Consider the following 22,669-nt stretch of genomic DNA (forward strand, 5'->3'; position numbering starts at 1 on the left):
TAACAGAATACCCTGGATTCTGTTAATTTAACTCAGTCATTTTTTTCTAGAAAGACTTCTCGTTTGAACTTCATTTAACATGTAATTTATTTAACACAGTGTACTGATGTAGCTTCTCAGGTTATTAAACACAACTCATTGCACCTTGATGTAAAATAGCAGAGAGAAATAGATAAGCATGTTGTGGCTTGTTTACACTATGTACCACCAGGAATCAAGCTCCTCTTCTGTATAGTCCTGTTTCTATGTGCCTCCTTCTGCTTCATCGCCACATCCAAGAGCAACTTGAAATAAGTCAGCTCGGGATGTGCATCGTAAAAAATCTTCTCTCGTGTATGGTTTACTAGACATTAATGTTGCTCCAACTACAATAATAACCTCGGTCACATACAGGGTGCACATGACAACTGCCTTGTTCACGCACAGCATCCTGGTTAGGGTGGGGGCCGGGGCCAGATTGTTTCTAAGGTAATATTTATAAATAATCCCTTCTAACAAATCTTCTCAGTGCAGTAATAGATTGCAATGATGTTTAAAAAATGTTTTTTTGATTTTTGAAGCATTTTTAGGTCTCGCCTGTCTATGCGCATGCGCATCGAGCAAGCGAGACTATGGTGGCTTATCCACTCTTTATCCAACTTGCAAGGAATCGTGGCGATTCCTTGCAGTGCACGAGAAATTTAAGCTCAATGCGCATGCGCATTGAGCTTAAAAGCGCGTGCACATGCCCCCAGCCGCCTGCCTTGCCTACTCTCCCAGCTGGTGCCGCTCCACCCCCTGCGGCATCAAAGGCTTTCACGGCCGGCCGGCCATGCTTTCAGTTTCACGACCGGCCGGCCGTGTGAAGTACATTTCAAAGCCCGCTCTCCCTGCTCCGCCCCCTGCTCCGGCCGAGACGCATTTCTCCTCCCTCCTCCCCCCTCCTGGGTCAGGTTACCCTGCTTTCTCTTTCGCTTTTTTTTCACCCGGTGACATTGTTGCCTTTAGCCCTTCCCTCACCTCCTCAAGCCGTTCAAGTTGTAAATTCCATGCTCCCCTCTCGCTGTCCATGTTGTCCACCTTCTGACTCCTGGGCAGCGTGATAAGGAAGGCAACATGATGGCGCACACTCCCTGCTGCTTTACCGTGAAGTCGACGGAAAGATATCGAAGCGCTTTACATGAGCGCCCAATTACATTACACAAGATCACACACATTCATGTTTCTCTCTCTCTCCTCCCACTCGTTGCCTCTTACTCTCTCTCTCACACATGCACACTCTTTTCCCCTCTCTCTCGTCCCTCACTTTATGCCTCTCTCCCTCCTTCTCGTTTTGTCTCTCTAAATCTCTCCTCTGTTCTCTCTCTCATCTAGTTCTTCTCTGTTCACCTCTCTCCTTGCCGTCTCCTTTGTCTCACACTCTAATATCCTTCACGATAAAGTCTCCTATGCCAGATCCACTTCTCTTTCCCCTTCAGACTGCAAGGGCTCTTTCCCAACACCCCACCCCCACACCTTTACCCCCCACCCTCACCTGTCTTAACTCACTCTCTATTTGATCTTCTTCCTCGTACTCATACACTCGCGTTCAGGAGTCTCGCCTTCTCTACACCGCGGAGCTTTCTGTGTCAGTCCAGCCGCTTCTTTCTGTCTTCATTTACTGTCTCCTGCACAAAACGGCTTTCCTCTCATTGGCATTGCTTTTCTGCTCTTTTCAACCTTGGTGGTGCTAATAACTAAGATGGTTGGGGAGAGGGGGTGCGTGAGGAGCACGGCATGCATTTTTTCCCCTTTGAGAGCAAAACCTCTGTGCTGACACTGTGTATGCAACGCATGTTATTTCTAAAGACATTATCAGCCGTAAGCTAACGAATGCCAGCGTAAAGTAAACGCCTCCCTTGTGTGTTCTGTTCACAGTAATCTCTGTTGTATTGATGTAAATATTTAAATAATGGAGAGGGAAGGAAGTCCTAGCCCTACCCCCCAACCACCCCTCCCCCCGCCCCACCCCCGAAGAGCATTTCTAGACTCAGCCCGCCTAACACTAATGCGCCTTTAATTAATCCAACTCAGTTGTAAATTATATAAAATCTACTTCAAATCCTGCCCAAATCGCACTATTTGCATATTTATTGCCTAATGGGGGTAGAAACTCTAGTTATAGTGAGTGAATGGTAAAAAAAAATGCATGATTGACCTAATACTGGCGGGCATTTTACTCTCAATAGGTAGGATATTTTACATTATACACCACTACCTGTAAACAAATGTGACAGAAAGGTAAAATAAAGTCACGTTCCAATTAGGAAAAACATTAGCTGTGTGCAGCCAAAAATCAGTGTTGGCAGGACCTAGGTCACATACTTAAATCTTAGGCTGAACATGTCATCAAGACTCTGTTTTCCCAGTTATGGGCTTTTTTTTACCAGTACTAACGTTCAGATGTATTAGTGCAACCGGCTTACTAGTATCAAATCCCAAGAGTGGAAAAAGTGTTCGGGTGACAAGGAGTCACAAAGGAGCTACTCTGCTATAAAACTCACCCACCCTCACCCTCACTCACCCTCAACCCCTCGCTCACCCTCACTCACCCTCAACACCTCACAATGACTCACACTCACCCTCACACACCCTCACCCTCACACACCGTCACACACCCTCTGCATAACAACACCTCTCACACCCTCACTCACCCTCACACACACTCACACTCACGCAACGTCACACACCCGAAGCCTCACACCCCCTCACTCACACTCACCCTCACACCCCCTAACCCGCACACCGCCTAACGCTCACACCCCCTAATGCTCACCCCCTAACAATCACCCCCTAACCCTCACCCCCTCACTCTCACCCCACACCCTCACCCCTCACCCTCATCCCTCACCCCCTCACCCTCACCCCCTCACCCTCACCCCCTCACCCTCACCCCCTCACCCTCCACCCTCACTCACCCTCAACCCCTCACCCTCACACCCTCAACCCTTCGCCCTCAACCTCTCACTCACCCTCACTCACCCTCACTCACCCTCAACACCTCAGCCTCACCCTCACTCACCCTCACCCTCACTCACCCTCAACCCCTCACACTCACTCACCCTCACCCTCACTCACCCTCAACTCCTCACCCTCACTCACCCTCACTCACCCTCACCCTCACCCTCACTCACCCACACTCACCCTCCCTCAACCCCTCACCCTCACTCACCCTCAACCCCTCGCCCTCACCCTCAAACCTTCACCCTCAACCCCTCACTCACCCTCACTCTCACTCACCCTCACTCAGCCTCAACTACTCTCACTCACCCTCAACCCCTCACCCTAACTCACCCTCACCCTCACTCACCCTCAACACCTCACTCACCCTCACCCTCACTCACCCTCAACACCTCACCCTCAACCTCAACCCCTCACCCTTACTCACCCTCACCCTCACTCACCCTCACCCTCACTCACCCTCACTCTCACTCACCCTCAACCCCTCACCCTCACTCACCCTCACTCACCCTCACTCTCACTCACCCTCAACCCCTCACCCTCACTCACCCTCACTCACCCTCAACCCCTCACCCTCACTCACCCTCACCCACCCTCACCCTCACTCACCCTCAACCCCTCACCCTCACACAGTGCAATAGGTCTCAGACCATTTCAGTTAGAGCTTTAAGAAATGTTTATGGCTTTTTTTTATTTGTAATTCTTTAGCATTGGCTACAGGAAACAAAAATGCTAAACATTTACAAAAAAAACCCATAAACAATTCTAAAAGCACTAACTCTAATGGTGCGAGACCTATTGCATTTCCAATGCTTGTTATTAAATGTTCACGTACCGATTTGTTGCACGATTTACATGTCCAGTATACTGATGACTCAGCTGGGCTCTGGCTTGGCTCTCCCTGTTGATCTGCTGACCAGCCACTTCTATGTCAGGGGGAGAACAGAAATACTGTAGGTAATAAGTGGGTTGGGTGGGCACTGCTTGACTGGGAACCGAAGAGCAGCCCTGGCAAAAATGTTCAAACCAGCCCTGCTCCATTCTTCCCCTCTCTCTCTCCATCTGTTTTCTGTCTCTCTTCTTTTGTTCCTCTCTGTAGGATATCTCTTCATCCTCTCTATATGTCCTTCCACTCTTTCATTCAGAGAGTCTCCCTTTGCTTATGGCTCCACTGTGGCTGCTGCAGAAATGTGGCAGAGGCACCAGCAAAAGTCCTTGGACTTTAAAAACCGATCTCTACTGACTCCCAGGAAATGCCTGATGAGATAAGTTCTGCTCTGTAGGTGGTTGATGACTCCCTGGACATTTGGGATGAATGAATATGGCCGCTGAAGCATACGTTATTAGTGTGCCAACCTGCTGGGATCAGCAATGTGACATTCTGTACCAAACTGCTACTTACTGGTGTCACTTCGTCATATTGTTGCACTCGTTTTCCCACACGTTGGGACATCCTGCCACCTAGTGGTAGGAATCGAAATGGTTGCACTACGGTTGAAACCAAACTGTGAACAAAGCAACCAACCCACTTTCTTCCCTCTGCTTTTCGCATTCACAAGGCCACTGTTTTCCGATGACCAGGATGAACGGGGTCTGGTTTTCTGGCATCCATCAATTCTCGTGTTTTCGACGAGTCTCTTTGCCAAACCCTGGCTGCTGATGTTTGAGCAGTTTTTCCTTTACCCTTTTTCTCGAAGATCTTTTCTTCCCTCCACCAATCTGGTTCCAAGCCATGCCCCTTGTGCCGCAAACTCTTTGCAGCCACTCCCCCACACCGCTGTCATGTGCCACAACCACGCCTTCTAACCAGTGTCGATGCCAGGGGGCACTTGAAAACTCGTGCAGCGTTTATGAAGCAATGATGAGCCAGGACTTGCAGGTAAATATTGGGTCTCAGCTCTCCTTCAGCTAGTGCTTAATTTGAGCCGGTGGTTACTGGTGCTTGGCACCGGCACTAATGACAGTCCACCACATGGTGGCGCTGGCAATCTGATTCTGAAATGAGCACAACTTCAGTTTTATAATTCAATATAAAATAATAAAATAAATAATACCTGCCGCCCACGCCATTGTTATAGCGTTGACTGGCCTAGAATAGTCCAAATTGCCACACTTGTAGGAGTGTGATGGCTGGTACTTGTGTTGGTACTGTCATTGGTAGCGCGGACAGCGGCAATAGATAGTGCAAGCTGTAGTGGACTCCTGAGAAGGGCCTTGGCAGGTACTTTTTTTTTTTTACAAATTAGGCACTGCCTCTGACTGGGAATTTACTAACTTTCGACAGTCATGAAACATACACAAAGGCTCAATATGCCCTGGAGTAACTATAAATGACATTGCGCCTGGTGACATAGTCATTGATCTCAGCGAGTGTTGTTATTTGTTCAAGTTGAACCAATCTGCTAGGTGTTGCAGATGCAGATGGGAGTCGTGCGAACCCAGGCCCAGGTGGTCGAGAAAGCATCATGCTGAACCTTCAGCGTCTGCATCTTCATACACCAAAAACAGAGCCCTTGGCATGCGGCCATTTTAGTGTCAGTGACCCACCCTGTCATTCTATGGTCAAGATTAAAACCTCCCTGAATAGAAAGGCGTCCCTCGTGGGCAATGATGGTACATCCATGGAGAACAATGGATATAAAATATGGCATCTTGGAGACAGCCTGCTGAGGTCGTCTGAAAGTTCATCAAAGGTTCTTTTCCAGTCTTATCACAATTACATTTAAATAAGGGTTTGTTGAATGCTGGTCGTTGTGAGTCCATGTCCTTGCAAATGCACAGGGCATGCATGAGGTTTTGAGTCCATGTCTATACACCGGACAATAGCAATCCGAATTTAGTCCACATACGACTGTTCCTAAGTCGTTGGCTAAGGGCAACCCCCAGATTTAAAATTCCTGTAAAAAAAAAAAAAATGATGATACAAAGGTAGCGTTTAAGCAAAATGCGCTGTCCCTCCCCCACCCCATTAGCCGCACCATATATAGTACTAAGGTGTTTATTTAAGAGCAGTGACATGTTCATAGTGCCCACACCGCCAGCGCTCGCCCTGCATTGCACATTATCCACTTACATACCAAAGGAAACTCATGAGACATATTTGTGGGAAAGCAGTGCTGCAGGTTTATTTCGTACAACACAGGTAGCTGTTAAGGTGGGTCATCTTACAGGCGATCCAATGCGGCAGCCCCTCGCTGACCCGCATGCCTAAGAAGCCATCTTGCACGGCGTGACGATGCTCTGACGGTGCCGTAAATTACCATTTCGTTATACTCCCGCCTCCCTTGTCAGGGCGGAGCGATGAGGCACACCCCCTGTCGGTTCAGGCCCCCGCCCGCCCGAAGGACTAACGGGGCGCCAATGCTGTTTCCTGGAACCTCCTTCGGCTCCAGGTGCTTGGCTCAGGCACCCTTACTGTGCCAGGCAGAGATATCTAGACTGTATCCTTCTGCCGCAGAGGTACCCTTACTGTCCATCTGCTTCCAGATCGCCCTGTGACTCCGCCTGCAACACAAAACATGACCATTAAACATTCACAACTTTTACCCCGCCGCTCTGCAGCTGGGTCAGGGTTCAGAGTGGGATCAGCGCAGAGCCTAAGGGAATCCTGGCGGGAAAGAGAGGCCGAGCATACTTGCTGCGCCGCTTTATACCCTAGGGGACGCCCCCATCTCCCAGGTGAGCCCTCCCTATTGGTTGCTTGCGTAGGAGGTCGGCTCAGGGAGGGGTGCCGTGCTAAGGGCTCTGCTCGCCCGTCGTGTGGGACTAGGGCGCTGTCCCGCCCATGCTCCCCTGCGTGTCGCGCGGTCAGCGGCATAGTGCCCACACCGCCAGCGCTCGCCCCGCATTGCACATTATCCACTTACATACCAAAGGAAACTCATGAGACATATTTGTGGGAAAGCAGTGCTGCAGGTTTATTTCGTACAACACAGGTAGCTGTTAAGGTGGGTCATCTTACAGACGATCCAATGCGGCAGCCCCTCGCTGACCCGCATGCCTAAGGAGCCATCTTGCACGGCGAGACGATGCTCTGACGGTGCAGTGAATTGCCATTTCGTTATACTCCCGCCCCCCCTGTCAGGGCGGAGCGATGAGGCACACCCCCGGTCGGTTCAGGCCCCCGACCGCCCGAAGGACTAACGGGGCGCCGACGCTGTTTCCTGGAACCTCCTTCGGCTCCAGGTGCTTGGCTCAGGCACCCTTACTGTGCCAGGCAGAGGTATCTAGACTGTATCCTTCTGCCGCAGAGGTACCCTTACTGTCCATCTGCTTCCAGATCGCCCTGTACTCCGCCACAGCTCTGGAGGAGGCCCACGTCGATGACAGAGCCCCCCACCTACCCAGTTACTTGCAACCTGCTGCTGCCAGAGCCTCCTGTACGTCTAGGAGAAAGACATCCATACCCAGCCCAGACAAGTGCACCCCGTCGCTCTTGTAATGTCCTTCAGTTCTTTCATGTATCAGTGCATGCCTAATGAACCCCAGGCCTCTCCTCTCCATAAATTTCTGCATGGACCTGTTGACCCTCCTGCGGCATTGTTCTATTGCAACAACTGATCGTGCACCCCTCCAGGCCTTGCGAGGGACAATTTCTGACCATATTAACTCAGTGGCTCCTAATTGGTTAGTTATTGCCGTCACGTCCCTCTGCATGGTTTCAATTAGGGCCCTCCTCCCCACTGTGACCGATCATTCCCTCCCAGATGGATAATGAGGATGTTGGGAGGACCGCCCCGTGCTGCTAAACATGAAGCTTTAAACTGTTAACCTGAAGCTATTAGGTTATACCTGTATTCGTTAGAGAATGTGTGCTAAAGCCATCCCATTTTATGTGTAATGTTCTGTAATGGCTTAGGCTGTACAGTGATTTAGGGATAATGTTTGCGTGCTTAGCGTGTTCGGGCTTGAAGCCGTATAGCCAATATACGGAAGTACATATTTCCACACCCTTTCAAACGTACTTTCATTTAAATCGATTACTTTATCATTTCATAAGGAAATATTGCGACCGGGGATTGGCGAGTGATTATTTGCCTGATCTTATTTGCTAATGGAAGACCAGTGATATTAGTCCCAGGAACAAAAGTGACGGGAAAGTTACCCTGTCGTCAGACTCGTTATCTTGCTGTGCGAGCACAGCATAGTGGTAATTATGACAATGGATTTACAGTCAAATCGTCCTTCCAGTTTAATGTTGTAAATATGGTATATTTGCTAGAGGCCTTTCAAGTGCCCTGAAATCGCTTTCAGGCTCTATCCTTCCCCTCAGTGAACTTAAGGGTGTTATTTCAAAATGTCATATTAGTACACCTTTCTTACTTTCTGCTTAATGAGCAAGCGTATGCTGTTTTCGGCCAGTGACTATTTGCATTACTGTATCTGATGCTGGAAAACCTGTGATATGCAACCAAGCAAAGCGAAGGCATTATGGAAGTTACCCTGTGGTCAGGATTAATGACTTCTGTAATTACCCACTTACGCAATGTATGTCCATGTATCCTGTGCATGTTACCTCCAAGCGCTCTGCCATCCTGCCTTGGAAAGAGTAGTGCAGTCCCTGTTGGGTATTTGCCCTTTATTGCAGTATTATCCTTGCACCTGTGTGTGGTACTCTTTTGTAACTTGCCCACGTCACTTTCCACTTGTAACACCTGTTTGCTACTTCTCAAATGTTGTTTGCCTTTGCTACTTGCACAAGTGCCTATTTTGTTTGTTCACAATTGTCACTTTTACCTCATGAACTTAACGTCTGCTTTTATCCGTTTTTCACCTGTCATTTACTGTTCCTATTGTGAAGCGCTCTCACGCCTTCGGGTAAAGTCTGCGCTATATCAAAACGCCTAAATAAATAAATAAATGAATGAAAGCTGACCTCAAGCAATTGAAAGAATGCCACTCAGGATGACGTGTTTGCCGACCATGCACGCAAGTGGCTGTGATTCCTGCTCCATCTCCCAGGTGAGCCCTCCCTATTGGTTGCTTGCGTAGGAGGTCGGCTCAGGGAGGGGTGCCGTGCTAAGGGCTCTGCTCGCCCGTCGTGTGGGACTAGGGCGCTGTCCCGCCCATGCTCCCCTGTGTGTCGCGCGGTCAGCGGCAAAACCTAAGTGTTTCATTTGAGATTATATTTACATTTTTTTAAATTAATTCTCTAGTCACTTTAAATTGAATTTGGATAATAAATACATCAGAAGACTTTAACGACAGTTTTAGTCAATTGGAGGTTGGAATGAATGTCCGATTGTAACTCCAAGTCAGTAATATACTACAGCCCATTCGGTTCTGTAGGGCTCAGTAGAACCCCCCCATCTCCCAGGTGAGCCCTCCCTATTGGTTGCTTGCGTAGGAGGTCGGCTCAGGGAGGGGTGCCGTGCTAAGGGCTCTGCTCGCCTGTCGTGTGGGACTAGGGCGCTGTCCCGCCCATGCTCCCCTGCGTGTCGCGCGGTCAGCGGCAAAACCTAAGTGTTTCATTTTACATTTGAGATTATATTTACATTTTTTAAAATTAAGACCGTCTATCGTCTCGCTTTACAAACATCAATCGGAGGGTCCAAGACGAGGCGACAGTCAGGGCAGCAGTCCTTCGCAGCCGTTGGAAAGCAGGAAGCCTCGCAGAAAAGTCCTTTGGTCCACGCCGACATGCAGGGGTCGATGAAGTGGGGGCCCTCCTCCAGAATTTCCCCACGTGGCTCCTCGCAATCTTCAGGCTTGGACCGGTACCAGTGAAGTCGGCCCGCATTGGTCGCGCCAACTGAAGAACCGGGTTTTCAAGTACCCAGCGGCATCAGGGACACGCCCAGAGTCCTCTATGTTCCCTTGCCTTGGTATACAGAGACACGGAATACTTCTAGGTGGTGTCAGAGATCACATTTATTAGCTGCAGCTAGTAGCAGAAATCCCAGCAATACAACACGGTGTACAACTCAAGAAACTGCTCAATTTTACTAAGGTGAGACATCCCTATTTATACACAAAAAGGTACATTTAAAATGCACGCCCCTGCACCAAAATTCAACCAATAGAAAGTACATGACATCACACAGCATCATACAGTAAAGCTCATTTTATAGTGTCCCAACCCACAAGTTAATATTTAGGCATATCTAAATAATAATCTGGAAGGCCCGCACAAACCCTTAATTGAAAGCATAACCCATGAAATGAACAAATAGTCAGAAAAAGTAGTTTCAGATAATGTGCCAGATAACAAATACGTAAAGAAACTTTAAAAGTTAACAAATGTCTTGAATAGTGATTGGAAAAGGTAAATAACGATCTTGCAGGAAAATTGGCTTGGCAGGGTCAATTCCTGGGTGAAAGGCCAGCTTCTAAAATTAACTCCAGCGCACGAAGAAATCCCTGGTTAATGTGTATATGTGATTCACAACAGGTCAGACTGCTTTGCTCACAAACTAACTTCTGAAACCTACATAAAAAATGACACTAGATGGCAGTCACGACACATAACAAAAACCCAAGTTTCAGAAAAGAAAGTCTTTAAGGAAAGAAACCATTTAGATGTTGTTTAAGATAACATATGCGCAAAGAAACTAATGGTTAACAAGGTCCTGAACAGTGATTGAAAAACTCAGACAACGATCAGCTAGCGAAACTGGTTTTGCAAAAGGTCAGTTTCAGGTGAAAAGGGTTACTCTCTCTGCAGTTCATTCAGAGTCAGAGAAACCCAAATTAATATATGCACGAAAAGCCACTTGTTCATTGGGCCCACAGCACTGGCCTACGTGAAGGCAAGATTAAAATGCAGACAGGTTTGAGAATTTCAGAACCACAGAAGGGATGTGAAGACCCTTGGTGGAGAATGCATGGCTTGACATTTTGGGTGCGGGGGAGTGCGGTGAACTTTAATTTATCTTGGTGGTGGTGGTGGGTGAGACACTGAAGGTTCTAGTCAGTTGCTGGGCTCTGGCTCGGCTCAAGGTGCTCATGATCCCTCAAGCCAAAAGCATGAGGAGTATTCATGCGACTTCTGCCACCCTCACTTTTACTTCAATCTCAACGCCCTCCATGTAATCAACCAGCCTTCCATGACCCCTTGACCTTCCTGCAGCAGAGGGGCTGCACCATTGCCGTTTTGCAGATGGGCTAAGATTAAAGACCCTGCAGAGTGCTGTTAAAGTGCTTTTTGAGGGATGTCATGCCAGTGACTTTTCAAACAGATGGCTGTGAACAATTAGAAAAATCATTAACATTACAGCCTTCTCCAAGCACTTTCGCAACACTCTGCTGGGTCGTGATGGTCAGCCCATCTGCAGGCTCTGCGGGCAATGAAAAACGCACAAACTCTGCCAGCTGTGGGCTCTTGTGAAAGTTGGCCTGTAGGTGAGCTCTGCACTTCACTTGTGTCAGGTGATGGGCATGTAACTCTGTGGCCTCTGCCTGATCTTTGTTTTATTAACATGTGTAATTGCCTTCACTCAGACCGCGTTGCATGTTAAGTGTGATGTAGTAGGTGGTTTCAACATAACAGAATACCCTGGATTCTGTTAATTTAACTCAGTAATTTTTTTCTAGAAAGACTTCTCGTTTGAACTTCATTTAACATGTAATTTATTTAACACAGTGTACTGATGTAGCTTCTCAGGTTATTAAACACAACTCATTGCACCTTGATGTAAAATAGCAGGGAGAAATAGATAAGCATGTAGTGACTTGTTTACACTATGTACCACCAGGTATCAAGCTCCTCTTCTGTATAGTCCTGTTTCTATGTGCCTCCTTCTGCTTCATCGCCACATCCAAGAGCAACTTGAAATAAGTCAGCTCGGGATGTGCATCGCAAAACATCTTCTCTCGTGTACGGTTTACTAGACATTAATGGTGCTCCAACTACAATAATAACCTCGGTCACATACAGGGTGCACATGACAACTGCCTTGTTCACGCACAGCATCCTGGTTAGGGTGGGGGCCGGGGCCAGATTGTTTCTAAGGTAATATTTATAAATAATCCCTTCTAACAAATCTTCTCAGTGCAGTAATAGATTGCAATTATGTTTAAAAAATGTTTTTTGATTTTTGAAGCATTTTTATTAAATGTTCACGTGCCGATTTGTTGCACGATTTACATGTCCAGTATACTGATGACTCAGCTGGGCTCTGGCTTGGCTCTCCCTGTTGATCTGCTGACCAGCCACTTCTATGTCAGGGGGAGAACAGAAATACTGTAGGTAATAAGTGGGTTGGGTGGGCACTGCTTGACTAGGAACCGAGAGCAGCCCTGGCAAAAATGTTCAAACCAGCCCTGCTCCATTCTTCCCCTCTCTCTCTCCATCTGTTTTCTGTCTCTCTTCTTTTGTTCCTCTCTGTAGGATATCTCTTCATCCTCTCTATATGTCCTTCCACTCTTTCATTCAGAGAGTCTCCCTTTGCTTATGGCTCCAATGTGGCTGCTGCAGAAATGTGGCAGAGGCACCAGCAAAAGTCCTTGGACTTTAAAAACCGATCTCTACTGACTCCCAGGAAATGCCTGATGAGATAAGTTCTGCTCTGTAGGTGGTTGATGACTCCCTGGACATTTGGGATGAATGAATATGGCCGCTGAAGCATACGTTATTAGTGTGCCAACCTGCTGGGATCAGCAATGTGACATTCTGTACCAAACTGCTACTTACTGGTGTCACTTCGTCATATTGTTGCACTCGTTTTCCCACACGTTGGGACATCCTGCCACCTAGTGGTAGGAATCGAAATGGTTGCACTACGGTTGAAACCAAAGCTGTGAACAAAGCAACCAACCCACTTTCTTCCCTCTGCTTTTCGCATTCACAAGGCCACTGTTTTCCGATGACCAGGATGAACGGGGTCTGGTTTTCTGGCATCCATCAATTCTCGTGTTTTCCACGAGTCTCTTTGCCAAACCCTGGCTGCTGATGTTTGAGCAGTTTTTCCTTTACCCTTTTTCTCGAAGATCTTTTCTTCCCTCCACCAATCTGGTTCCAAGCCATGCCCCTTGTGCCGCAAACTCTTTGCAGCCACTCCCCCACACCGCTGTCATGTGTCACAACCACACCTTCTAACCAGTGTCGATGCCAGGGGGCACTTGAAAACTCGTGCAGCGTTTATGAAGCAATGATGAGCCAGGACTTGCAGGTAAATATTGGGTCTCAGCTCTCCTTCAGCTAGTGCTTAATTTGAGCCGGTGGTTACTGGTGCTTGGCACCGGCACTAATGACAGTCCACCACATGGTGGCGCTGGCAATCTGATTCTGAAATGAGCACAACTAAAGTTTTATAATTCAATATAAAATAATAAAATAAATAATACCTGCCGCCCATGCCATTGTTATAGCGTTGACTGGCCTAGAATAGTCCAAATTGCCACACTTGTAGGAGTGTGATGGCTAGTACTTGTGTTGGTAGTGTCATTGGTAGCGCGGACAGCGGCAATAGATAGTGCAAGCTGTAGTGGACTTCTGAGAAGGGCCTTGGCAGGTACTTTTTTTTTTACAAATTAGGCACTGCCTCTGACTGGGAATTTACTAACTTTCGACAGTCATGAAACATACACAAAGGCTCAATATGCCCTGGAGTAACTATAAATGACATTGCGCCTGGTGACATAGTCATTGATCTCAGCGAGTGTGGTTATTTGTTCAAGTTGAACCAATCTGCTAGGTGTTGCAGATGCAGATGGGAGTCGTGCGAACCCAGGCCCAGGTGGTCGAGAAAGCATCATACTGAACCTTCAGTGTCTGCATCTTCATACACCAAAAACAGAGCCCTTGGCATGCGGCCATTTTAGTGTCAGTGACCCACCCTGTCATTCCATGGTCAAGATTAAAACCTCCCTGAATAGAAAGGCGTCCCTCGTGGGCAAGGATGGTACATCCATGGAGAACAATGGATATAAAATATGGCATCTTGGAGACAGCCTGCTGAGGTCGTCTGAAAGTTCATCAAAGGTTCTTTTCCAGTCTTCTCACAATTACATTTAAATAAGGGTTTGTTGAATGCTGGTCGTTGTGAGTCCATGTCCTTGCAAATGCACAGGGCATGCATGAGGTTTTGAGTCCATGTCTATACACCGGACAATAGCAATCCGAATTTAGTCCACATACGACTGTTCCTAAGTCGTTGGCTAAGGGCAACCCCCAGATCTAAAATTCCTGTAAAAAAAAAAAATGATGATACAAAGGTAGCGTTTAAGCAAAATGCGCTGTCCCTCCCCCACCCCATTAGCCACACCATATATAGTACTAAGGTGTTTATTTAAGAGCAGTGACATGTTCAAAACCTAAGTGTTTCATTTTACATTTGAGATTATATTTACATTTTTAAAAAGTAATTCTCCAGTCACTTTAAATTGAATTTGGATAATAAATACATCAGAAGACTTTAACGACAGTTTTAGTCAATTGGAGGTTGGAATGAATGTCCGATTGTAACTCCAAGTCAGTAATATACTACAGCCCATTCGGTTCTGTAGGGCTCAGTAGAACCCCCCCATCTCCCAGGTGAGCCCTCCCTATTGGTTGCTTGCGTAGGAGGTCGGCTCAGGGAGGGGTGCCGTGCTAAGGGCTCTGCTCGCCTGTCGTGTGGGACTAGGGCGCTGTCCCGCCCATGCTCCCCTGCGTGTCGCGCGGTCAGCGGCAAAACCTAAGTGTTTCATTTTACATTTGAGATTATATTTAAATTTTTTTAAATTAAGACCGTCTATCGTCTCGCTTTACAAACATCAATCGGAGGGTCCAAGACGAGGCGACAGTCAGGGCAGCAGTCCTTCGCAGCCGTTGGAAAGCGGGAAGCCTCGCAGAAAAGTCCTTTTGTCCACGCCGACATGCAGGGGTCGATGAAGTTGGGGCCCTCCTTCAGAATTTCCTCACGTGGCTCCTCGCAATCTTCAGGCTTGGACCGGTACCACTGAAGTCGACCCGCATTGGTCGCGCCAACTGAAGAACCGGGTTTTCAAGTACCCAGCGGTGTCAGGGACACGCCCAGAGTCCTCTATGTTCCCTTGCCTTGGTATACAGAGACACGGAATACTTCTAGGTGGCGTCAGAGATCACATTTATTAGCTGCAGCTAGTAGCAGAAATCCCAGCAATACAACACGGTGTACAACTCAAGAAACTGCTCAATTTTACTAAGGTGAGACATCCCTATTTATACACAAAAAGGTACATTTAAAATGCACGCCCCTGCACCAAAATTCAACCAATAGAAAGTACATGACATCACACAGCATCATACAGTAAAGCTCATTTTATAGTGTCCCAACCCACAAGTTAATATTTAGGCATATCTAAATAATAATCTGGAAGGCCCGCAAAAACCCTTAATTGAAAGCATAACCCATGAAATGAACAAATAGTCAGAAAAAGTAGTTTCAGATAATGTGCCAGATAACAAATACGTAAAGAAACTTTAAAAGTTAACAAATGTCTTGAATAGTGATTGGAAAAGGTAAATAACGATCTTGCAGGGAAATTGGCTTGGCAGGGTCTATTCCTGGGTGAAAGGCCAGCTTCTAAAATTAACTCCAGCGCACGAAGAAATCCCTGGTTAATGTGTATATGTGATTCACAACAGGTCAGACTGCTTTGCTCACAAACTAACTTCTGAAACCTACATAAAAAATGACACTAGATGGCAGTCATGACACATAACAAAAAAACAAGTTTCAGAAAAGAAAGTCTTTAAGGAAAGAAACCATTTAGATGTTGTTTAAGATAACATATGCGCAAAGAAACTAATGGTTAACAAGGTCCTGAACAGTGATTGAAAAACTCAGACAACGATCAGCTAGCGAAACTGGTTTTGCAAAAGGTCAGTTTCAGGTGAAAAGGGTTACTCTCTCTGCAGTTCATTCAGAGTCAGAGAAACCCAAATTAATATATGCACGAAAAGCCACTTGTTCGTTGGGCCCACAGCACTGGCCTACGTGAAGGCAAGATTAAAATGCAGACAGGTTTGAGAATTTCAGAACCACAGAAGGGATGTGAAGACCCTTGGTGGAGAATGCATGGCTTGACATTTTGGGTGCGGGGGAGTGCGGTGAACTTTAATTTATCTTGGTGGTGGTGGTGGGTGAGACACTGAAGGTTCTAGTCAGTTGCTGGGCTCTGGCTCGGCTCAAGATGCTCATGATCCCTCAAGCCAAAAACATGAGGAGTATTCATGCGGCTTCTGCCACCCTCACTTTTACTTCAATCTCAACGCCCTCCATGTAATCAACCAGCCTTCCATGACCCCTTGACCTTCCTGCAGCAGAGGGGCTGCACCATTGCCGTTTTGCAGATTGGCTAAGATTAAAGACCCTGCAGAGTGCTGTTAAAGTGCTTTTTGAGGGATATCATGCCAGTGACTTTTCAAACAGATGGCTGTGAACAATTAGAAAAATCATTAACATTACAGCCTTCTCCAAGCACTTTCACAACACTCTGCTGGGTCGTGATGGTCAGCCCATCTGCAGGCTCCGCGGGCAATGAAAAACGCACAAACTCTGCCAGCTGTGGGCTCTTGTGAAAGTTGGCCTGTAGGTGAGCTCTGCACTTCACTTGTGTCAGGTGATGGGCATGTAACTCTGTGGCCTCTGCCTGATCTTTGTTTTATTAACATGTGTAATTGCCTTCACTCAGACCGCGTTGCATGTTAAGTGTGATGTAGTAGGTGGTTTCAACATAACAGAATACCCTGGATTCTGGTAATTTAACTCAGTCATTTTTTTCTAGAAAGACTTCTCGTTTGAACTTCATTTAACAAGTAATTTATTTAACACAGTGTACTGATGTAGCTTCTCAGGTTATTAAACACAACTCATTGCACCTTGATGTAAAATAGCAGAGAGAAATAGATAAGCATGTTGTGGCTTGTTTACACTATGTACCACCAGGAATCAAGCTCCTCTTCTGTATAGTCCTGTTTCTATGTGCCTCCTTCTGCTTCATCGCCACATCCAAGAGCAACTTGAAATAAGTCAGCTCGGGATGTGCATCGCAAAAAATCTTCTCTCGTGTACGGTTTACTAGACATTAATGTTGCTCCAACTACAATAATAACCTCGGTCACATACAGGGTGCACATGACAACTGCCTTGTTCACGCACAGCATCCTGGTTAGGGTGGGGGCCGGGGCCAGATTGTTTCTAAGGTAATATTTATAAATAATCCCTTCTAACAAATCTTCTCAGTGCAGTAATAGATTGCAATGATGTTTAAAAAATGTTTTTTGATTTTTGAAGCATTTTTATTAAATGTTCACGTGCCGATTTGTTGCACGATTTACATGTCCAGTATACTGATGACTCAGCTTGGCTCTGGCTTGGCTCTCCCTGTTGATCTGCTGACCAGCCACTTCTATGTCAGGGGGAGAACAGAAATACTGTAGGTAATAAGTGGGTTGGGTGGGCACTGCTTGACTGGGAACCGAAGAGCAGCCCTGGCAAAAATGTTCAAACCAGCCCTGCTCCATTCTTCCCCTCTCTCTCTCCATCTGTTTTCTGTCTCTCTTCTTTTGTTCCTCTCTGTAGGATATCTCTTCATCCTCTCTATATGTCTTTCCACTCTTTCATTCAGAGAGTCTCCCTTTGCTTATGGCTCCACTGTGGCTGCTGCAGAAATGTGGCAGAGGCACCAGCAAAAGTCCTTGGACTTTAAAAACCGATCTCTACTGACTCCCAGGAAATGCCTGATAAGATAAGTTCTGCTCTGTAGGTGGTTGATGACTCCCTGGACATTTGGGATGAATGAATATGGCCGCTGAAGCATACGTTATTAGTGTGCCAACCTGCTGGGATCAGCAATGTGACATTCTGTACCAAACTGCTACTTACTGGTGTCACTTCGTCATATTGTTGCACTCGTTTTCCCACACGTTGGGACATCCTGCCACCTAGTGGTAGGAATCGAAATGGTTGCACTACGGTTGAAACCAAAGCTGTGAACAAAGCAACCAACCCACTTTCTTCCCTCTGCTTTTCGCATTCACAAGGCCACTGTTTTCCGATGACCAGGATGAACGGGGTCTGGTTTTCTGGCATCCATCAATTCTCGTGTTTTCCACGAGTCTCTTTGCCAAACCCTGGCTGCTGATGTTTGAGCAGTTTTTCCTTTATCCTTTTTCTCGAAGATCTTTTCTTCCCTCCACCAATCTGGTTCCAAGCCATGCCCCTTGTGCCGCAAACTCTTTGCAGCCACTCCCCCACACCGCTGTCATGTGCCACAACCACGCCTTCTAACCAGTGTCGATGCCAGGGGGCACTTGAAAACTCGTGCTGCGTTTATGAAGCAATGATGAGCCAGGACTTGCAGGTAAATATTGGGTCTCAGCTCTCCTTCAGCTAGTGCTTAATTTGAGCCGGTGGTTACTGGTGCTTGGCACCGGCACTAATGACAGTCCACCACATGGTGGCGCTGGCAATCTGATTCTGAAATGAGCACAACTACAGTTTTATAATTCAATATAAAATAATAAAATAAATAATACCTGCCGCCCATGCCATTGTTATAGCGTTGACTGGCCTAGAATAGTCCAAATTGCCACACCTGTAGGAGTGTGATGGCTAGTACTTGTGTTGGTACTGTCATTGGTAGCGGGGACAGCGGCAATAGATAGTGCAAGCTGTAGTGGACTTCTGAGAAGGGCCTTGGCAGGTACTTTTTTTTTTTTTACAAATTAGGCACTGCCTCTGACTGGGAATTTACTAACTTTCGACAGTCATGAAACATACACAAAGGCTCAATATGCCCTGGAGTAACTATAAATGACATTGCGCCTGGTGACATAGTCATTGATCTCAGCGAGTGTGGTTATTTGTTCAAGTTGAACCAATCTGCTAGGTGTTGCAGATGCAGATGGGAGTCGTGCGAACCCAGGCCCAGGTGGTCGAGAAAGCATCATGCTGAACCTTCAGTGTCTGCATCTTCATACACCAAAAACAGAGCCCTTGGCATGCGGCCATTTTAGTGTCAGTGACCCACCCTGTCATTCCATGGTCAAGATTAAAACCTCCCTGAATAGAAAGGCGTCCCTCGTGGGCAAGGATGGTACATCCATGGAGAACAATGGATATAAAATATGGCATCTTGGAGACAGCCTACTGAGGTCGTCTGAAAGTTCATCAAAGGTTCTTTTCCAGTCTTATCACAATTACATTTAAATAAGGGTTTGTTGAATGCTGGTCGTTGTGAGTCCATGTCCTTGCAAATGCACAGGGCATGCATGAGGTTTTGAGTCCATGTCTATACACCGGACAATAGCAATCCGAATTTAGTCCACATACAACTGTTCCTAAGTCGTTGGCTAAGGGCAACCCCCAGATTTAAAATTCCTGTAAAAAAAAAAAATGATGATACAAAGGTAGCGTTTAAGCAAAATGCGCTGTCCCTCCCCCACCCCATTAGCCGCACCATATATAGTACTAAGGTGTTTATTTAAGAGCAGTGACATGTTCAAAACCTAAGTGTTTCATTTTACATTTGAGATTATATTTACATTTTTTAAAATTAATTCTCCAGTCACTTTAAATTGAATTTGGATAATAAATACATCAGAAGACTTTAACGACAGTTTTAGTCAATTGGAGGTTGGAATGAATGTCCGATTGTAACTCCAAGTAAGTAATATACTACAGCCCATTCGGTTCTGTAGGGCTCAGTAGAACCCAAAGTCTAATAATTTGTTCAAATCCTTGAAAAGGAACACCTGTTATCTGATTTCTTAGCAAATATCCTCAGTTAAAAGGGAGGATTGTACACCCAGGTACAAAACTAAAAGTTTGTTTTCAATACTATTTTAAATACTTAAACTCCAAATCACAGAGCAGGACTGATGGCAGTTCAGAAAAACAAATCTTTTTAAAGTCTCCAGGTTATGGTAGCTAATATGCAAAACACGCACTCATCCTTTACTACAAGATAATGCAGTGGTATCTGTTTTTATGATATTGAAGAGTGAAAGAGAACACCCAAAATCCGCTGTACAGTTGCAGACCGGGGTGTCCGACTGAACCAGAATTACCATTTATTCATTTTTTTATTTCCAGTTTGAATATTTTCTGATGTAGTGTTGCAAAAAAAAAAACAACAACAAAAAAGTGATGGCTGGAGTGCCTGAATGAATTCCCAACCCCTGGTAATTGCACCAGGACACATTCCAGTCCATTGTTTGTCTGCCCATTTTGCCACTCCATACAGAGACCAACCTATAGCAATTGTTGCCCTGCACGATAGGAACAGTCCAGCCTAAATTGCCAGGAACTCCCCCCCCCTCCACTCTAGACAGGAAAACAAGTGACCCCAGCCTGTTTTTAGCCTTGCCACTGAGGTGCGGCACTGAGCACAGGATCCTCCTTCGGGCATACCATTTTTGCTCACAATGTTCTCAATCTACTCCTTGTGATCAAGATGCGAGGCAAGATCCGCCCAATCAGAGACCTTTTTCAAGGATTCACGCATTTGCTACCCAAGCTAGGGTGGCTACCAGACATAAATAAGAGCTTCTGACTTGCCTGGGCTGCAACAGCTATGTCGATGACATGCAGTTGACCCTCAAACTGGAAAACTCCAAATCATCAGCTGCCTCATCGGTCAAGATCAATAGATGACATGGAATCATCTGAGATTAAATGGCTCAAAAACCAAAATATTCACCTGCGGTCAATAAAAAGGTCATGATCCTCTATACTTCTGGCAGGATGAACTAAGACTTCCACCAAAAATAGCTAGAGGTTCATAATCTTTGAAATGTCATTACTCCGCACTCACCCTGAATGTTAAAGTGGAAAACTATATCTAACTCTACCTTCTTTATGATGAGAATAATGCAACACCTGTTTCCAGATCTTTAATTTCCTCAAAAAAAATTAAGCAACCACATCACTCATCCTCTTGAAACTGGATTACGCTACTGGACTATACCCTATTATACCGCGCACAAGTATGAAAATACTACAGAGAATTCAGAATTAATCAGAAAGACTGCTTCTACATGTAAAGACACAACCCCACATCTTGCCTGTCCCAAAGGCTCTACACTGGCTTCCAGTTACATGAAGATCTTTCTTCAATCTTCTATGCATTAATCACAGCAATAAATGGTGAAGGACCTAAATAACTCCAATCAAAAATGACAAAACACTAACAGTTAGCAAACCAGGAACCTTCATTCTAAGCGGAAACCCACAACTAATCACCACAGCCTACTGCAAAAATATTTTTGGTGGCGCAACCCTTTTGCTGTTCAAGTTGCCAAATTATGGAACTCTACCTGCTAAGTTTAGAGCCACTGAGGATAACTTACAATGCAGGAGAATGGCTAAAAGCTGGCTCCTCCCACCGTGATCCATCTAAGAACACCTCTATGATCTCCTGAGCAGGACACGTTTCCCTACAAATCAGGCACAGTCTGTGTACCAGCAGATGGCCCCTGCCATCATAACAATAGTACAGTAAGAATCAGTCCACTAAAACAAGCCACCCAAGCACTTAATTCAAATATGAACTGAATGCCAAGGTCCACACATTTTTACACTGATGATCCACTGCACCAAATGCACTCAAAAACCCCAAGAGCCACCCAGGAGGAACTATCTGATAATATTATACCCACATTCTCGAAGAACAAACACCTTCTTGAGAAGTGCCGGACTAACATACTACATTGTATATCGTGGCCTACCGAAGCATCAAAGCTCAATACCGTTGGATATCAAACCATATGCATGTTTTCCCCTGCCACTATCTCCCTCCACTAACTAGCCTCCTCTCTTTTTAGGTCTTACCTGAGCCAGCGCATGCGCTGCTCTGGCGAGACATTTAGTAACTGGGTTTTCAAAGTGCTACCAAAGGCTTTTGCTGGCCTCCAGCATGCGGTTACGTGCGCGTGGCTTTATCAGCTGCCATATGGCTTTCTGTAATAGCTCATTAAGCCTTACAGTGCATGAATCCCCTCGCTTCTCCCACTCCCTCCTCGTCTGCTTCATTTTCCTTTCACTTTCGCGGCCGCGCGGCCATTGCATGTCATTTAAAGCACTGATGACATTGGAAAAAGGACTTGACATCCGAAATCTAAAAGGCTTTTTCAGCTGGAACAAAAGTGAATACTTGCCCAATTCTTTCAACATAAAGGGAGTAAACCCTGTTTCAGCTTTTTTCCCCCTTAGTCGGTCTTAGCAGGAGGCATTGAGATAGCGCACTCGTCCTTCCGTCCACAATCCAGAGCTATTTGTTTTTGTTTAGAAACTCACTCGGAAATGGGCGAATAAGGGGCATATGGTGCTGCATTAAAGACCTAAGTAAATCATATTCTAGAACAGTGCAGAGGAGCATGGCCTCGGTGCCCCCTAACCACTCAGTGCCCAATTCACTCTAAAGACTCTGAGGAAGAGTGCAGTTGGATGATGAGAGGCGCTGCATCAGCTGTGTGTGGGCAGAAGTGAAACAAAGTGTTATTTTGCTGTTTTTATTTTTTCCCTCCCTTCAGCCTCTCGCAGCGGATGTATGCTTGTAGACTTCCGGGAGCGTCTTGGGCACCTGCATCGGAGGCGCTCACTGACTGCGGGCTCATGCTCTCCGCACACCATGTATTATTTAAACGAGAAGTGAGCGACTGCCGCTAATAGTGCTGCACATATTTGTTGACACTACTTCTCAACAACCCTCCCCCTGCCCCCCCCCCCACACACACTGACCTTCTGTCACTCACTATCACACCTTCCGCCCCAGGAACTTGGCT

At 46.3% G+C, this 22,669-nt stretch overlaps 1 protein-coding gene across 1 annotated transcript in view; it reads left to right on the forward strand.

The window, feature by feature from the left end:
* The window catches only part of MMP19 (matrix metallopeptidase 19), a 61,968-nt gene that overhangs the window by 28,681 nt on the left and 10,618 nt on the right, over positions 1-22,669 (forward strand). The window lies entirely within an intron of this gene.

The sequence above is a fragment of the Lissotriton vulgaris genome, chromosome 1_1, assembly GCF_964263255.1.
Source record: "Lissotriton vulgaris chromosome 1_1, aLisVul1.2, whole genome shotgun sequence".
In the NCBI taxonomy this organism is placed as follows: domain Eukaryota; kingdom Metazoa; phylum Chordata; class Amphibia; order Caudata; family Salamandridae; genus Lissotriton; species Lissotriton vulgaris.